Consider the following 12,490-nt stretch of genomic DNA (forward strand, 5'->3'; position numbering starts at 1 on the left):
ACCAGAAGCCGACGACATCTTCGTAGTTCCACGGCTGTGGGTCGGAGCTGCCCAGGAAACAGTTTGCGTTGGGAGACACCGAGGGACATTCTATAGCTGTATACAAATATAGAAATAAAGGTAATCAAGATATGAAAATGCTTCATCCACCAAGGAGGCTAAAAATCTAGATTGAGGCTAAAAATCGATTTGATATTATGACTTATCAACGGTTTCAGTTGTAGCAAGGTGACGCCTGCATGACGTCAAATTACAACATGGCGGCGCCCATGGGCCCGGCCTAAAACAATACAGTTTTGACATTGGTCAAGCTTGTGTTTACCTTCACACGTTGCACTAGTACTCCCAGTCCACTGCCTGTCCAGTTGGCAGATGACGTTAGAGACCCCGATGAGACTGTACCCTGTGTCACATGCGAGCTGTGCTTGCTCTTGGTAGTAGGTAGACCCATTCATAAAGCCGTTAGCAGGAGCTGTCGTCACAGGGCATACCACACCTAAGGGCAGCAGCAAAAGCAAGGGGACTAGAATCCGCAGTATCATTGATCATCATTATGTGGCTAATTATACATAACAGTATAGAATCTATTGATGATATTACTGAAAACAATGGCATTGTGTGACATGTAGCTACTACAGTTTGTTTCAAACACTGGATGTTCTGAATCTCAAGGTATTTACTTTACTAATGTCTTTGATTAGCTCATTAACTAAAATCCTGCATAAATTTGCATACATCTGCATAAATTGCAATACATGAATACATTTGCCTAAATTTGCATAAATTGGTCTGCACTGCCATATATTCTACTACATGTGAGACAAACCGCGTTGCTGGTGCTCATTAACTAATCTTAATAAATTTTTACACATCTGCATAAATTGGCATGCATGAATAAATTTGCATAAATTTGCATAAATTGGTCTGAACTACCTTGTATTGTACTAGTATACATGTCAGACAAACTGCGTTGATGGTGTAGAGTAAAATAACGCTTACCTCCGTACACTTTAACCTCGCACAGAGTAAGGATTTTTAGTTCCGAGTTTGTTGTCCCAATACGAACCCCGACGTATCGACCAATCAAACCGGGGCACACGGCGGTGTACGGCTGGATCCCTTCTATGGCTGTCAGTGGGGCTCCACAGGACGGGTTCGAATCAACCTGTATGTTTTTTTTAATGTTTTTATTAGCATTACACAATGGACAAGGACAATGTGGCGTAAAAAGTTACAACTTGTTTTGTTCGGCCACATACAAAAATTTAATATTTGGCTTTGCGCCTATCTGTCCCTCGATATATGTTTGTGTTAAAAGTAACGTTTATTTATTTCATCATGTTTTATAATATCATGTTTATTTTATCATGTTTATTTTATTTTATTCACATAGATTTGTGAAACATAAAAAACATAAACTATCAATTTGACAGACCTGTATGTTGTCACCGACATGGACGATGGCTTGTTGCAGTCTGTCCCAGCAGCAGTCCATGCGGTTGTACAGAACGACGCGCTCCACGCAGAGGGAGTGGCCGAGGTCCACACGCCACCATGGGTTCAGCTCCCCAACCGTATGCGTGCACGATAGCGAGAAGTAGTGCCCGTTGGTGTTCCCGTCCACGGCTAGGTGTGGCTCTCCGCCTGCCGTTGGATGTAAACTGGACTGTTCGGTAGGACGGCCTAGAGCAACATTAGCCGTCCTTCCTGAAAGAGAAAATGTGACTTTGAAGCCCTCCAGTATTTACCTCAATGGAAATACAAATTGAATATGCAAATTGAATATGCAAATCGAATATGCAAATTGAATATGCAAATTGAATATGCAAATTTAAGTACATAATGACATGCATGTGACAATCCTTGTATGGTATTCATAGGGATATAAGGTCTAAACATTATTTAAAAATAATGTTTAGACCTTAGATATTCCCCTAATTATTGTAAAAGCTCATCCTCATCCTATACTAGTCTCTTGTATTACGTACATGTAGGTTATGTACCAGTAGATGCCATACTTTGTACTCAATCCTATTGTTGTACAATAAAGTTATTGCTATCTAACATAAAATAATCTTTTGCTCTTTAATAAAAGTTTTAAAACCTCACACAGTGGTATCTTACTACGCTAAAATTAAAAATATTCAGTTATTTCAACATATCGATGAATCATTACCAATGATTTAGTATCGATAGACGTTACTACGCCATCTGTAACATAGATATCGAAAATCACGATATAGAAATATTGTTATATTGTTTACACCGATGTGCTTTAAGATCCTTTATACGTGTTTACTCTATCGATGTACCAAAAACGACCGTAACTCTTATGTACTCACCACAGGTTCCTGACGGTTTGTTACATGAGTGAAAACGAACATTATGATTTTAAGCTCAGACAAAGAAAAACAGTAAAATGAAAAAAAGGAAGTATGACTGACTGATCGCCCATAATCATTTCATAAAGACTAAGACGTGAAATTATAGATGTTTACTCAATGGCAATTGGCATCTGTTCACTAACTAGTATTCTATACATTCAACGGAATCACATCTACCGTTTGTTGTTATTCCTTGTTAACATAGACTGACATAACTTACTGTAATAAAATAACTACACATGTATGTTACGTGACTTACCTTGTGTCACCTGACATAGAAACTTGTGAGATCTACCACAGGGGTCGTCATTCCAGACGGATCCACCCTTAAATAGCTGTCCGCAGTCTTCTGCTCCTCTTAAGTTGTTGGGTTCTCCCGAATTCCAGTTGTTCCAATCAGCAGTGACGTCATGAGGAGTCCCATCTTCCCACAACCAATCACCTTCGACGATCAGGTCGTTCAGGCCAATCCAGAAATCTTGATTTTGATTTTTTAAATTTATTTGCACATATACAATGAAATTCATAATCAAATAATAAAAAATGGACAAAATGGACAAAAACGGGGGAGGCCTGAAACCTTAGTCTTTCACAGGCCTGCCCCAAACGAAATACTAAATAATAGTAATTGGTACAATGTTAGATACAAGGAAAACAAACAGATTAGGTTGAAGTGATACCTTCCGTCTGATACGGAGATCTCAGGTTCCACAGAAATTGGTTCAGATCACTGGTCTTCGGCATGGCCAAAAGTCCTCCGTCCGCTGCGCAGACCTGTCTGGACTGGTTGTAGGTTCTGGCTTGGTCATACACCTTGAAGCACTCACCGTCGTATGCAGTGTAACCAAAAGGACATTCTGTAATAATTACACATTTCCCATGTTAAGTGCTAGTATCTGTATCATCTGACAGATGAACGGAATTAGACAGGATTATCATTTTTTGGGGGACGGATCGAAGTATTGATTTGGGTGGCACTGATATATACCAGGTTTGTATGTTTGGATTCCTAATTTAATTGAGTGGGCAGTGAATGGGTGTCACTTGATTGACAGGGGTTTGAGCCGGCATGACCTGGGTTCAAGAATGTGGTTGCTAGAGTTATATATGAAATACTAGAATTCGTGGAACACATGCTTTCGTCAGGTGTAGATATTTTGTTTTATATTCTTAATGTAGGAAAATATGAAAATGCAAATATACGCCAGATCATGTTGCATGTTGACCTACATTATACATTCCAGTACCGGATTTGTCCCGGATTCTTGGTTATTATCAAGCCCATCACAGGGTATGTTTACCTCATTTCTTATGTAAATTAGATCCTAATTTGCTTTTGTGTGGGTAACGACACCATGCAGCAATAGATGCATGATATAGTGTGACCTACCTGGTACCACCTGGCAGATGAACTTTCGATAAACACTGCAGGCCACGTCATTCCAGTCTGTAGTACGGCGGATGGCACAGTCTTCCCCTCCTTGGTTGTTGGGTTCCCTCACACCCCAGTGACCCCAGTCGACATTAGGATCGTGTGGAGTTCCATCTTCCCACAGCCATTCCCCCTCAATGTGCTTGTCGTTCAGACCAATCCAGAACTTTGCGTCTGGATCCACGGAGCTCATCAGATTCGACAGGAAGCTGTTCAAGTCGTTGTTCTTCGGCATGGCCAGAAGCCCTCCGTCCGCTTTGCAAACCTAGTGTGTTCAGTTTATAGTGTGTTCAGTTTATTTAAGTGATTTATACCTTTGTCAATTTTGTTGACACCATTCTTATCTACGTACAACACTCAAATCATGTTTCAATTACTAGTATTTTGTTTTTGTTGACCTCTGATCTCTCTTATTAATTTTGAATTTTTCTTGTAACGAGATGTTTAGGAATAATATTGTCAGCGTAACAAAAATCAATGGAGATCCCAACAAAACAAACAAACAAACAAACAAACAAACAAACCTGTCTGGCCTGGTCGTAGGTCTCGGTTTGGTTGTACGCCTTGAAGCAGGTATCTTCGTGTGGAGTGTAACCAGGGGGGCAATCTGTGAAAATCAAAATGTAGAGGTCGAAGATTTCCGTAAAGTAATAAAAGTTGTGAATTTCAAGTATCATTCTCGTACTCAACAGTATTTAGTACTAAATAGACATAATATGATATTCAAGACGGATTCCACTTTATGATGTCATGCCCAACATATGAAGAAAACAGACAAAAGCTGATGCAATCCGTAGCTTCCAAAACCAATGTTATATTGCCCCATTTAAAACCAGATATCTTCAATATGCTCCTTTCATGCCCTACTCAGATCTCGATGTACGTTGGAAAATACATATCTGAATCACTACAAAAGCAACACCATATTGTAAATGACTGACAAATTTCCTGAATGTAATAATACTCTTTTTAAGAAAACACAATAGATCAGCTTTAGTATTATTATGGATTACCTCTTAGAAATATACCTAATATAGTTCATTTATCTACACTTTTTATTTCGTTTTTGCCATACATTGTACCAGTTACAGTTGTTGAGCAATAAAATTGATTTGATATGAACCGTGAAACATCAACACATTGTCATTCGGATGTCCTTGGCTTCACAATAGAAGAGTAGTTACCGCTCCATCATAAAATGTTTCACGACTAATGTTTATGAGCACACAGCCTTTTGAAAAGGGCGAAGCGTTTTTTTTTGTAACCATGGCGACGGTGTGTTTGTGATATGGATCTATAACAGAGTATATACTTCATAATAACATAATCATAAAGTGCATATAATCATAAATAAAACATTTTAATAGATTCTTATCTTGTTATATGATTTTTTGAAATAACAGCAGATATATATAGTTGTAATCAACACTGAACACTGTAAAAAGATCCAGATGCAATGGGTATATTCTGATGTATTTTAATTTGTCCGTGTTATTTGCACACGTCAGAAATGTATTATGAAGAAATCTTATGATCTCCTCTATGTAAGGCCACACCAATTTAATTTGTTGGTTATCGCATTTTTTTCATAAAACATATGAAGCGACAGGGCGAAAAAACCAGGTCTAGGCATCCTATTGCTCTATTATACTAGTAACTAGCCCCAAATGCTACGGTAGGAGCCATGAAGTCAACACAAATAATTAAAGGCTGGGTTAATATTCAAACAATGAATTTTGAACTTTTAATCAAACCACTGTATTGATAGATGGAGAAACTATAACAACTAGGAAGAAAAGGACAAAATATGAGCATTTTTAGTTGATTCAGAACCAGAATCTTTTTCTTTTTTTTGCAAATCAGAAAAAAATGAAGAGGCGAATCCGAGAACCAACAAATTAAAATATTCAGATCTCTTGATACAGATTCAGATCTCTTGAACCGGTACAAGTTAAAATTTTCTGTCCAAAACGTCACTGTAATACTTTGTCCTTGGGGTGTCCTTGGTTTACAGAGCTACTGGTACAATTTTTACATCTGAGCATTAGTTATTGTTTCATAAATTATTCAAGATTTGAGTTTATGAGCAGGCAGGTCTTTTGAAAGACGCTTATTGCTCATTTGTCCAGACCATTTGTTTTATCATCAGATGCAACCATGGTGACGCTCACCATAACAGAATATAGACGAAAGCAGACATGATAACCAGAGAAACGTATTTAATAAAAATATATTTTGTCCTTTTCTTCCTAGTTGTTATAGTTTCTCCATCTATCAATACAGTGGTTTGATTAAAAGTTCAAAATTCATTGTTTGAATATTAACCCAGCCTTTAATTATTTGTGTTGACTTCATGGCTCCTACCGTAGCATTTGGGGCTAGCTACTAGTATAATAGAGCAATAGGATGCCTAGACCTGTTTTTTTCGCCCTGTCGCTTCATATGTTTTCTGAAAAAATGCGATAACCAACAAATTAAATTGGTGTGACCTTACATAGAGGAGATCATAAGATTTCTTCATAATACATTTTTGACGTGTGCAAATAACACGGACAAATTAAAATACATCAGAATATACCCATTGCATCTGGATCTTTTTACAGTGTTCAGTGTTGATTACAACTATATATATCTGCTGTTATTTGAAAAAATCATATAACAAGATAAGAATCTATTAAAATGTTTTATTTATGATTATATGCACTTTATGATTATGTTATAATGAAGTATATACTCTGTTATAGATCCATATCACAAACACACCGTCGCCATGGTTACATATCAACACATGATAAAAAAAACGCTTCGCCCTTTTCAAAAGGCTGTGTGCTCATAAACATTAGTCGTGAAACATTTTATGATGGAGCGGTAACTACTCTTCTATTGTAAAAACCAAGGACATCCGAATGACAATGTGTTGATGTTTCACGGTTCATATCAAATCAATTTTATTGCTCAACAACTGTAACTGGTACAATATATGGCAAAAACGAAATAACAAGGGTAGATAAATGAACTATATTAGGTATATTTCTAAGAGGTAATCCATAATAATACTAAAGCTGATCTCAGTTATTTACAATATGGTGTTGCTTTTGTAGTGATTCATATATGTATTTTCCAACGTACATCTAGATCTGAGTAGGGCATGAAAGGAGCATATTGAAGATATCTGGTTTTAAATGGGGCAATATAACATTGGTTTTGGAAGCTACGGATTGCATCAGCTTTTGTCTGTTTTCTTCATATGTTGGGCATGACATCATAAAGTTGAATCCGTCTTGAATATCATATTATGTCTATTTAGTACTAAATACTGTTGAGTACGAGAATACTACTTGAAATTCACAACTTTTATTACTTTACGGAAATCTTCGACCTCTACATTTTGTGGTTCACTCTTGATTTTCACAGATTGCCCCCCTGGTTACACTCCACACGAAGATACCTGCTTCAAGGCGTACAACCAAACCGAGACCTACGACCAGGCCAGACAGGTTTGTTTGTTTGTTTGTTTGTTTGTTTGTTTTGTTGGGATCTCCATTGATGTTTGTTACGCTGACACTATTATTCCTAAATATCTCGTAACAAGAAAAATTCAAAATTAATAAGAGAGATCAGAGGTCAACAAAAACAAAATACTAGTAATTGAAACATGATTTGAGTGTTGTACGTAGATAAGAATGGTGTCAACAAAATTGACAAAGGTATAAATCACTTAAATAAACTGAACACACTATAAACTGAACACACTAGGTTTGCAAAGCGGACGGAGGGCTTCTGGCCATGCCGAAGAACAACGACTTGAACAGCTTCCTGTCGAATCTGATGAGCTCCGTGGATCCAGACGCAAAGTTCTGGATTGGTCTGAACGACAAGCACATTGAGGGGGAATGGCTGTGGGAAGATGGAACTCCACACGATCCTAATGTCGACTGGGGTCACTGGGGTGTGAGGGAACCCAACAACCAAGGAGGGGAAGACTGTGCCATCCGCCGTAGTACAGACTGGAATGACGTGGCCTGCAGTGTTTATCGAANCATAACATTGAGTCATGGTTCAAACAAACATTGTCTTATCTATTGCATAGCGCGCGCAATTCTTAGGGGGGAAATGTCGAAAAATTATGTATCAAAAATGAGCATTTTTAGTTGATTCAGAACCAGAATCTTTTTTTTTTTTTTTGCAAATCAGAAAAAAAATGAAGAGGCGAATCCGAGAACCAACAAATTAAAATATTCAGATCTCTTGATACAGATTCAGATCTCTTGAACCGGTACAAGTTAAAATTTTCTGTCCAAAACGTCACTGTAATACTTTGTCCTTGGGGTGTCCTTGGTTTACAGAGCTACTGGTACAATTTTTACATCTGAGCATTAGTTATTGTTTCATAGATTATTCAAGATTTGAGTTTATGAGCAGGCAGGTCTTTTGAAAGACGCTTATTGCTCATTTGTCCAGACCATTTGTTTTATCATCAGATGCAACCATGGCGACGCCCACCATAACAGAATATAGACGAAAAAAGACATGATGACCAGAGAAACGTATTTTAATCATTTAATAAACGTATTCTAAAAATTCGAAAAATGATTCAATGATTCAAAAATGATTCAATGATGTATCCAAAATACATCATTGAATCATTTTTCGACATTTCCCCCCCAAGAATTGCGCGCGCTATGCAATAGATAAGACAATGTTTGTTTGAACCATGACTCAATGTTATGAAACACAAAAAGGGTGAGAAGCGACCAAAGCTGGCAGACGTTTTGTTTTAACATTTACGCGCAGTTTTCTAATATACATGAAGCTACCACATCGGGTTCTGAAAACAAGACGAGAGGGGCCGGGGGGGGGGGTCAGTGGAGGCTACATGAGAACCCCTTATGGATGAAGTCGCCATTATAGGAGTGAACTAAAATTACGGTTTTGATCGATGATCGATTGAAAACCCTATCCTACATCTCTCTCGACCCTTTACCGTTTGTATCACCCCTCAGAAAAGTGACAATATGCTACGGAAGATGACTCATGTCCCGGCAAAATAATATTAACTTATCGTCCCATATTTCACTGCATTCAATTTAGGCTCCCCACAACTTTCTGCCTATGACTTGTTTATTAACATAAGTATTTTGTAAGCTGCTCTGTTTTGGGCTTGCTTTCGAATTGAGTACAGTAGAATGACTGCAAGAGGTGGGAACTTAGACTTGCATGAAGTTAACATTGAAGTTTTCAACTGAAGAATAAAACGCAGTCTGTGGTTTGTTTAAGTGCGAAAATGGTAGCCTGGGTGCCATCAAATTTTCGGGGTTACCGTTACAAATCGGATGGCACCCATGGATCACCTGATACAAAGTCAACGTTTATTGCACAACGATTGTCACGGGTACAATGTATGGCAAATAATAAAGTTACTAGTTGGTATGTGTCTAACATAATGCTATATATATGGTCAACGGACATTGTATCTAACAGAATATTATGAATAACTACTGGCTAGAGAATATTTTGACTCTACATGTACATTCTACATTATGCTAAACTATACACATGAAGGGTACAGTGAACAGTTGTACCTAATTATACTAAACATGTTCTATGGCTACTAAACAGAGTGTATACTAAGTTACTTGCCAGGAATGTTAAGATTCTACATACAAATGCTACGAAACGCTATACTATATACATGTAGTTGATAAAAATTCAGTGACTCTACTTATACAGCTATACTAAGATGTCTTTTTTGCATGGCATTATAAATACGAAAAATAAATACATAAACAAGTACTGTAGATAAAATCGTCTTACCTGCAGCTGATGCTTGACAGCAGACACCGAGCAAAGTGCACGCCAGTATGGTAATACTGATCCAACGCATGAACATCTTCGATTTTGTTTAATCTACTTCAAGTGTGTTGTTGAGACAACGTCCGCTTCTCTTCAGAAAAACGCGCCTTTCTGAGTGATCATTGCAATAGAGCTTCTACATTGCGCAAGCGCAAAGCTTTCATATTACCGAAATTAAAAATTTTACATCCGAATCGCCCGACCGTTTTACGACTGAAGGACGACCAAGAGAAGTATTGAAAACCGTAGAAAAAAGGTTCTTTCGTATTACTTATGACATTATATTTTTCATTCATGTGGCTATCACGGAAAATATCATAAATACCGCGTACAAATAATTGCAAAAAATGTGGACTTAAGTATGAAGGAAGAAAATGGGGGACTGAAAAAAAAAACAAAAGAGGAAGAAGAATGTATGAAGAAGTGAATAAAAGACTCAAGAAAACTTGATTGTTCAGGCTTCGTATGCTGGTAATGTTACAAGCGCATAGAACCAGAAATGCATGGAAAAGCAGGATTTATACTGGGAACGAATTATGATACGTTTAATAAATACTAGGTTCGTGACATGCATGCACGAAAATGTGTCCTTTAGGTCCATTCAAGTATACGGTTTCTGTAGGCAACAGTGGTCCACACCCAAAATGTTTTGTGGAGTAATACAAGTGAACATTCATTGAAACAGCTGTATCTATACTCATTTTGCTTTACAATTCAACAAATGATTCAAAACAACCGAAGAAGCTTCTTGAAGCTTTCTACACAAGAAATAAAAAAAATCCAAAAGCATAGATACAAATGCGCCACAAAAGCCTCAATTTCTACTGCCAGCGAATTGTGAAAAGTTGCAGAAATACAATATTATGTGTATGAAGAGGTGTCCTTTTGGTCTATTCGAGCGAATAATCGTGTTCTAGGCAACAGTGCACCTAACGAGCCGAGTTGAGTTGAGCCACACCAAAGCCGTAAAACTATGCAGAAATGATCATGTAATGGACCGGTAAAATGTAACACAGCTCAAGGTCTTGCCTAGCTGTTTGGAAACAAAGGATATAGGACTTCAAACACTTCATGTACATGTACATGTACTTGTTTTCCTTCAGAATCGGATTTTATGGATAGGCAGCAAAGTTTGCATCTGTGAATTACAACTCTAAGGCCACACCAAGTTGATTTGTTGGTTCTCGATCGGATTTTTCAGAAAAAAATATGAGGCAACAAGGAGAAAAAATAAAAGGTATTCTATGATAGCCCCAAATGCTATGATAGGAGACATGAAGTCAAGATTCCCCGCTGGTTTGTAATTCGAACAATGAATTTCAAACTTTTAATCAAACCACTGCATTGATAGATGGAAATACTATTTATATATAATAACAACTCTGAAGAGAAGAGACTTCCTTCAACTGTTTGGGCCAAAATATGAGCATTTGGGAGCATGAAATTCAGAGCATGAATTTTTTGGTGTGGCCTAAACGGTTAATAGTTGACCAACTTAACTTTTGACAAAACTTAAACTATCATAAATAACAAGTCTGAAACTCTTACTTCAGCCCTGGACATTTTTATATAAAACACCATACACGGGTTTTAACCAAGTTAGCAGGAAAAACATTAATTTAGATATTTTGTAAATTTTACAAAATATCTGAAATACAAAATTAATGTACCATTGAAGCAATATTGAAACATGAATACAAATTTAAAGATTATACGACTTTAAGTGGCAGTATTTAACAAAATATTGTCCAAAATAATAAAAAATTCATTCTCAGTTAAATATGAAAGTAAGAAAAACATTAGAATTATGACTTATTCTCCCTTTTCCTGACACAATTTTATGAAAATTGTTATTTATGATATTTGCTGGCTAGTGTAACATAAGTTCTACTTACATGTAGTTCCCTGCAGAAATTGAAGTGGGTAGTGACATCATCTAAACAACATAGACTTTCACATACATGCTTATGAATTATTATAACAATCATGCATGTGTTGCTATGCTCTGGTGGCAAAGTATATGACTGTATAAACATGTACATGAAACTGACACATAGTTGCTTCAAGAACTAATTGCATGAGGTATTACACTTTAAAAGTATAAATTTTTGATAAAGGCAAATTTTTTTATAATTCTGCCACAACCCATTTTAAAAAACACCACCTTATGTCATATGAAAAAACAGAAAATGATGTCATTGAAAATTTACAATTATTTTAAGGTGGCTTAAAATAGTACATTATCATCACTAGAAATGAAATTTTGTCTCATTTTTGATATCTTAATTCTGTAATAAATGTCTTATGTCATGTTTGTCAAGAAATTCAGAATTCATAATTCTAAATGTGGTCAAGCCTTTTCACACAATATTTGTTACCATACCAGATCATATCATGTGTTATAATTATAATTAACAAACCAGAGAAATAACCTGATGTTTTTATACAATGTCATCATGTCTTATGTTTACCCAAATCTCATTATGTACACCATTACAAAGCTAACTACTTAATGTATAATATGTAATATATCTAAGCCTGAAAAATCTTAAATTCCAATGCAACTTCCCTGTTTATTTAGTACGTACTGTTGTTGACAGCTAAATGAAGATTCAAAAGTAAGAAAAACTAAAATGGAAAAGAAACTGCATGTATTGTGCACAACTGACGTCATGTGTGTCTTGAAGGACCACAGGAAGAATAGCTACATTTGTTGTAAGCTAAATGTGGATCCCAATAAAGTCAAAGTCAACTGTTCTACAGAACCATGTATTTATATTACACTGTGCGAATTCTCAAATGCAAGAATGAATGTAAGAAT

The sequence above is a fragment of the Branchiostoma belcheri genome, unplaced genomic scaffold (genome assembly GCF_001625305.1).
Source record: "Branchiostoma belcheri isolate BF01 breed outbred unplaced genomic scaffold, Haploidv18h27 scaffold125, whole genome shotgun sequence".
Taxonomy (NCBI): Eukaryota; Metazoa; Chordata; class Leptocardii; order Amphioxiformes; family Branchiostomatidae; genus Branchiostoma; species Branchiostoma belcheri.